Source organism: Anser brachyrhynchus, assembly GCF_964034855.1.
Source record: "Anser brachyrhynchus genome assembly, chromosome: 3".
NCBI lineage: Eukaryota > Metazoa > Chordata > Aves > Anseriformes > Anatidae > Anser > Anser brachyrhynchus.
In genome coordinates this window covers 103919927-103927880 of record NC_137696.1, presented here as the reverse complement: position 1 = coordinate 103927880, position 7954 = coordinate 103919927, and the positions used below count along the sequence as shown (strand labels likewise).

At 33.4% G+C, this 7954-nt stretch overlaps 1 long non-coding RNA gene across 1 annotated transcript; it reads left to right on the top strand.

Annotated features, from left to right (window-relative positions):
* The first annotated feature begins 702 nt into the window (after positions 1-702).
* LOC308192731 lies at positions 703-7419 on the top strand. Its single transcript, XR_013949054.1, has 3 exons — positions 703-1007; positions 1155-1385; positions 3293-7419. It is a non-coding gene; the product is annotated as an uncharacterized lncRNA (long non-coding RNA).
* The last annotated feature ends 535 nt before the right edge of the window (positions 7420-7954 follow it).

Here is a 7954-nt window from a genome sequence, read left to right as displayed (position 1 = left end):
ATGTATAAATAACATAGGCAGGGATAGCCAATATTTATTTCTATCACTTACTGTGATAGATGTCTGATTTTCAATTTACAGATTTTCTGTAAGAGAGAAATTTCTTCCGTGATAAGTCATTGCAATGTTTAACTAACCATAGAGTTAAAAATTTACACTTTATTTATATTTTCAATTTCCATAAGACCTTGTGTATATTTACTTGCTATAAATTTTCATGTCTTTTCTTGGACACAGTCATCTATTTATAGTATCCTTACTTATGGCTGATATTTCTACATGCATAAAACTATAACAAATCTTGGAATAAATAAATTCATCTTAATATTAGATTAGCAAAACCATCAAATAAACATAAAAATAACCAGTACTGAGAACTTCTAACAATGTGTGTTAATAGGTAGCAAATGGACATTTGATGATGCATGCCAATAAAGAACTGATCAAAATCACACAAATCTATAATTCTGAATTTGATTAAATATGTTGTTATTGAAATCAGTATTGCATTGAAAGCAAGTGGCAGTGTTAGGAGGTCTGCAGAGGTGGCCTCTGTTCGAAGAGATGAGGAGCTGCAACCATGCTGGACAGAACCATTTCCAACCAGCTCCGAAATGGAGCTCTGGACACAGCTGAGCCCATCAGCCAAGGTGGTGGCACATCTGTGAAAAAATTTTTAAGAAAGAGTAAAATTGCCTGATGAGTGGAGAGGAATAAAGAAAAAAAAAAAAAAAGGTGTGAAAATCAACATTGCAGACACCATTGTCAGGGATGAGGTGATCCAAGTTCCAGAGCAGAGATTTCCCTGCAGCTGGTAGAGAGCACCATGATTGAATATATAGCTGCACTGCATTCATGGAGGACCTCATACATGAGAAGACAGGTATTCAGCCTGTGGGAAGGACCCGAACTGGAGCAGGGGAAAAAAGATGAGAAGGAAGGAGAGGCAAAGGGGAGTTGTTACGTACTCACTCTCAACCCCCCTGCTCTGCTCAGGATGGAAGGAGGTAGAGTTGAGAATGTAGAAGTGAAGTTAAGACTGAGAAAGTGTAGGGGAGGCAGGGAGGTGGTAGTAAGGTGTAATAATTTTCACTTTTGTTTCTCATTACTCAAATATATTTTAATTGGCAATAAATTAAATTATTTTTTCCCAGGTCAAATCTGTTTTGCCTGTGATGGTACCTGTTAAGTGATCTCCTTGTCCTTACCTTGAGCCATGAGTTATTTCAACTTGAACCTGCATCTTTCAAATCACTCGCAAGTATTCCAGTGGACTACTGACCATCTTGTCTTACTTCATGACAAGAAATTCTTGAAATATGAAGCATCTTCCAATTAAGAGTTTGATCAAGTCATTTCCTTCAGTTTTGCTCATTCATCTCAAGGTAATCAGTCTTACACATTTACTAGTACCAGTCTTCTCAAGTTATTTTCTGACCTGAAAAGCAAGATCTATTGCTTTAATCATTTACCTTTTAATAACTGTAATTGTCAAACTTTGGCCTTTTTTATTGTTATTTTTTTATCTTTCAGTGCATGTCTTAAACATTCTTAGTAGAGCAAATTTTAGAAACTTAGCACTTCAGAAGTGTAGAGAGTGCTCTGCATGTGTCAGAAAACATGCCTATGATATTCTTCCCCCCCCCCCCCAAATTACTAAAAAAGTGGATTTGACAAAACTTTCAAATAAACAAATGTGGCTTCATTTCAGTGGAATAATTGAGGAGAATTTGTGCCAAGAGTTCATGAAAATACTGGCAAAAAATAATATTGAAATAACCGATTACTAGTTTTCCTTATAGTCACTAGCCAAATAAATATAACCAGTGGAAAAATTCAAACTTCTTATGTTTTCAAGCTTTTATGTTTTCCTTTACAATCAATTTCTCTATCTCCTTAAATGTTTAAGTAATTTCCTGTTTTGAAATTCATTAGTAGGTCAAACATCTAAAATGCACATCTTGACAAGAGTTATTTAAACTCATTAAGGTGAAACCATTTAAAGTATATAATTAAATATATAATTTATATAACATCTGTGCTTCTGTAAAAGCTATTGAGCTCAAAACTCCAAGAGTAACAGTGAATCTATATTACCCCACTGAGGTAATAAATGTACTTTAGCACTGACATTTCTTCAGGTAGTACCCTTAAGTACTTAAAATCAGAGTGCTTAAAATGCTGACATCAGTTAACCCATTGGTTACATCAAAAATTTAGGCATCTGTTAATTTTCTTTTTTTTTTTTTTTTGCTTTCTTACCTTATCTAAGGTTCATAGATGTAATTATAATATCACCTCTCCTGTGCATGGTGTTATTTTATCTATATGGCATTTTTTCACTTAATTGGTTAATCTATTTTGGCAATTATCTATTAACAACAATGCGTTCCAAAATTCTTATTAATTCATTTTCACAAAAAGTTTGAGATTTTTATGGGCCATATAATAAGTAAAGTGAATTTAAAGCCAGCTTTCTTGCTTAGTGACAGATATAACAATTTGGTCATGAGGCATTGGCTGCTGATTGCTTTTTTGAGAATATGTCTAGGACGTGACGTGATATTTCAAAACATGGCAATAAAAAGCCATTCCCTGTAAGAAGCATTTTCACTTCATTTGGAACAGAGTTCTGCTGGAGTTTTTATTAAGCAAAAAGATAAACAATCTGATGCCTTTTCTTCTCCTATCTTTTACAAAGTGAATTCTTAAGACTAGAGGCAACTACTTTTTGATATATAATTTCTTTTAGTTAATACTAAAATTTATACAACTGGAAAAAGATGTTAGCAGGAGAGACTGAAATACATACTTGCCCTCCCACCCTGCTTGCAATAGAGTTGTTCTGCTACATGATCCAGGACAATGGGAAACTTGATATCAAATTCTTGATATCAAAAGATGGGACATACTGATTGTTGTGATTCAGGAAAAGCATATATTTTCATTTATACGTGATTTTTAAATTTAATTTATTTTTTAGAAAAGGAGAGAACTGTTGTCTACAGATGAAAGGGATAGGTGTTTTTGTATTCTCTTTTCCTGAAAAAAAAGTGCAGGCACTTTTAAAAAATATTTAACATTTTTGTACTATATTAATTTAAGCACATTTTGGTAGGCATGCATCATGTAGGCATGCATCAAGACTATTTTAAAAATAAGATTTTATGTGAAAGTGTTACCATTACTTCCTTAGTCTCTAGGCTTGAAATGCACATCAGTGTAGTTTCCTAAATCTGCATTGTTTCTTAAATGTGACTGGTTCATGATCCATTTTTTCTTATCATTGTAGGACCTTTGCCTTTGGAATTTCTTCATCTTCTGTAGCTGTCCGTGTCTGATACTTAACCACAGCACCTTTGCATTTCAACATCTTATCCTTACGCTCTCCTTTATGAGATAGGCAAATACAATTATCACTGTTTTACACATGGGAAACTTAATCACAGAGAGATTAAGGGCTAGGTCACAAAATGACTTTAATGTTACGATTTGAATGCTGCAATCTCTCACTTTCAGGAGTCTTTTTGATAGTAGAGAGCATGGTGCTCATTCTACTACTTATACCATCTGTACAACATGTTGAGAAATCAAACAAGTACCTGAGCAATACAAATAAATACCTGATTACTAATGTAGACAATTAGAAGTGCAGAGGAGAGGTATGTGATTTCAGGGACAAAGAAAATTTGATATTGTCCAAATGCATTGTTTTCTGTTACTGTCCCCATGGCATTAACTCAGGATTATGGCTGCTATCTGATAATGCATGGACTTGTTTTTACATCTTTCTTTTATGTAAACCAGTGTGAAAATTTGAATACAGATTACTTCCTCTTGTATTTCCTATCTATTAATTTTGGCTATTTTGAAAGCAAGTGTGTCATGTTGAATTTTTTTTACCTTCTATGACTTTAATATATTCATTAGATCAAATCAAAACTCTGAGACCTATCTAGTATTTAGGCTCCTCTTACAGCTTATAAAGTGTCATCATGTGGAAAGCAAAAGCTTAGGCTCAGTCGTTCAGAATATACACCAAGCCTTGATATTCCTATCTCCATTTAGGACATCAAAGTCAACAAAGTACTGATGGACAGGCTCTTGCACATCCAGCAAAACTGGTATTTGAACTTAGAATTTTGAATTCCATTTTGAGCTGGAGCTTAGAAGTTTGAGCAGTTCAGAAATGGTCAAGAAGACATTTAAATACATTAGGGGATTCTTATCCATTACAAGGTTAATGACTTTCCATTTTCAATTTCCAGCATTTGCCAAGGAAATAGATAAAGGATTCTTAGCTCACCTGAACTTCTGGAAACATAACTGTGTCATAGCTAGTTCGTACCAGACACAATCCTAAGTATTAGGCTAGACATTAGACAAGGATGCTGAATATCATAGTCATGACATTAAATAAGATTTAATATTGGGAAACCTAATATTGTGGTTCAGTAGAATAAACAGATGATTAGGAAGCCAGTGGACCCTAGATTCTTGGGACAGCTTTTGCAATTCTTATTTAAATTTGTCACTTAAATGAATAGATTGATAATAAAGAATAAATAGAGACAATGTACAATGCCTGGAGTCTGGATCAGAACCCAAGACTCCAATCTGCTATGGATGTATCTTCCATTCATTGACTCCTCTAACTTATTCTTTTCTTATTATTCATTTCAATAGGCAGTGTTGAATGTGACTACCAGCAGAGCCTTCAAGACATTTTTATAGTTGAGGTACACATAGAAACAGGGATAATATATTCACAACAAAATTATTTACAGAGCTAGACTTAGGAGACTGAACAAAGGAAACAGAGAAATGCCACAGCCAAACAAACAAACAAAAAACCCAACAAGCAACAACAGCAACAATAACAAAAAAATAAAAAACAGAATCAGGACTTTAAGTTTGTTTCCTAAGAACGAAATTTCATCATTCAGTAGAAATTGATCATTGATAATTGAAATTAATATTTTTAAATTTATTTATCTTGGTTTCATTTAGATATTTATGTATTTAATATGTTTTGTTTTGTTTTTATAATTTCTAGAACATATTTTGATATTCTTGCTACATTTTTTCAGGTCTGGGTTTGACCATTACATGAATAATATATTAAGTAAATTTGGTAATGAAGTCAGATTATTCAGTTATGTAAATATATTTAGGTGCAAATATTGCTTCTAAGAGTTATTATATTGCTATTAGCTATCTGCTCTTTCATGATGCTTTTTAATTGTTTTTGTGTATTACTGATCCATTGATAGCTTCTAGCACTTAAAAGTAATCATAAGCATTCTAAAGGATGCTGAATATGCTAACTTAAAGCAAACACATTTTTGTAATAAATCTTTAATTTAACATGCAATAGAACAGCACTAATTTATCAATGTTTGTGAATTTCACATATTTATACTTTGTAGATGAAAATGTTTGAGAAGGATAAGCCTGGTGTATAAATTATAACTCTGCAAAGAATAATTATTTTCACTTTACAATAAAATATATTGAAACTGAACATTCACATACTTGACATTAAATTATAAGTGGTTAAATGTTAATTGATATTTTTAAATATTACCTAGACTTTCTTTTGCAGCTAAGAAACAAGCAGAAATGAAGACAAATATTAATACCTTACTGATCCACATGATACAATAACTTTATCTGTCATTTTATCCTCTGAATATCTCATATTGAACTAACTGGCTGAAGGAGTTTGAGCTTAAAATTGTCAGAAAAGGTCTAAGAATCAGGATAGATGGATTTGTGGAAAAATATATAATATTTGGAAAAATAAGTCAATAAGTTCAAACTTGTCTAACTGAACTTTGATGTAAAGAAGCATCGTATTTAAGTACCAAAAGACATATACTCTCAGAATAAAGACTGAAGAAATGAATAACTGTTCTGAAGTTTTCATACAGAGGGAATATTGCAAGCATATATGTCATTTGGGTTTGCTTAAACATATAAACCAAGAACATTCTTTAATGTGTGATGTAGATACATCTTCTGTTCATTCCTGTGAATTTTACCAGTAATGAAATCAGAGATTAATCTGATCTGAACTGGTAAAGGTCTGTGCTCTGCAGAAGAAAAAGTTCAAGGAGCAAATGAAAAGTGCCTTCCAGAGAAGTGTATTTTCAATGTCCAGCACTAAGAAAAATATATAAAAGCACACAAATGCTAAGCAAACCTTCCCCTGGAAGGAGGAAGTGAGGACAGAATAACTTTTTTGCAATTCTATAACTTAGCAACAAGTAAATTGACTTATTTTCAAGCTTCAAAGCTCCTAAGCACCTTAGCCTCCAAGTACCATGCTGTTATCATGTTATCAAATTGGGATTTACTCTTTGATGTATACCAAGTGATTCTCAAAGGGACCACAACCAAGAATCAGGTTTTATCTTTGCTATTTTCCAGATAATTATTGTGGCATTTCCACAGATCCATTATCTGACCCTGATTAAAATTCAGGAAATCTTAGCCTGTTGCATGTGTTCAGGACACACAGTAACTCCTCTTTCTTGACATGTTTAATAAATAAGACATTTTATTTATCTTTGCAGAATGGAGCGAGATTGCTGGTTTATTTCTCCTTCATGCACATCTCAAATGTAATGGGGAGAGCTGATGTTGCTGACATATTGTTAAGCTATTTCAGCTCTCTGTCATTCTGCAATGAATCACAGGATAGCAATTTTAAGCTCTGTGCTGGCTACAAAATAATAGAAGTGTCTCAGTGTCTAAACATGTTGATAGCATTACTCAGTTCTCATTTCACAAGTTTTAATTGAGCCATTATCAAATAATGATTCCAGAACTGAAATAATTATTAATAAAGTTCTGGAGATCATATCTGCCCCTCCACTGCAAATTCTGACTGTCCCAGCTAAAGGATAAGAGCCCATATCTAGAGTTTTTCTATCAGAATTTGGAGTGCATACTAGACAGAGTGAATAAAGAGATAAGAGATATACAGTGCCTCTGAAATCAGTTCTCTTGAAAACAGCTGGCTCTTTTTTCTGGAAATTGAAACCTTCTGCTCTATGATATGGATGACATTGGTATTAGCATCTGAAGTCTCACCAGCATGCATCAAGTCCTGCCAAAACATTTGCCATGGGACTACAAACTATATATCTGATAGTCAGTGTTAGGAGATGGGCCCAAATGTTGTGCTGCAACAATTTGAACTGCAAAGTTGTTATCATGATCACTAGCACTTTATTAGACTACACCAACTAGATTGGCTTTGCACTGAGCAGGGGGTTGGGCCAGACAATTTCAGGGGTCCTCTCCAAAGTAAGTTATTCTATGATTCTGTGAATTGATGCCTGTCGCATGCAATTCCTGGGCGTTAGTGAGCCACTGTTCTCAATGGGCTGTAACGGACAGAGACTTCCTGTTCTAGGACAGAAAAATGAAGGCAGAGAGCTTATTTATATAGTTACAAGTTATATGCATTTGTACTGCTTACCCTTAGGACCAGAGAAAAGACCATAGCTTTTTTGTTAATTTCGTAGTGGGCATAGTGACAGGGGTGTATTCAAACTATACAAAATGTCTGCTATATAAAGATATCTAAGTACAGCATTTACTTTTACAGCTTTTGATGGACTGAAGCTACTGATTAGCTATCAGATATATCTTCTGTGTCTACTCCCTGGGAAAGGTATAGAATTTTAAGTAAAAATCCTTGTTATCACGTTATTTGTACCATTATTATACAGTCAATGCTATTCTTACACTATTCCTACTTAATATGATTTATCTGAGTTGAATCTTTACATATAACAATAAATATATATATGTCAAGCTATATTTTATTATTACAGTTCTGCAGGAAAGGGACATGTTAGTCCATAACACATCTTTGATATCATACTTTTAAAAAACATTTTGTAATCACTCAATTAAAAGTAGGTGTTCCAAAAATAGATTT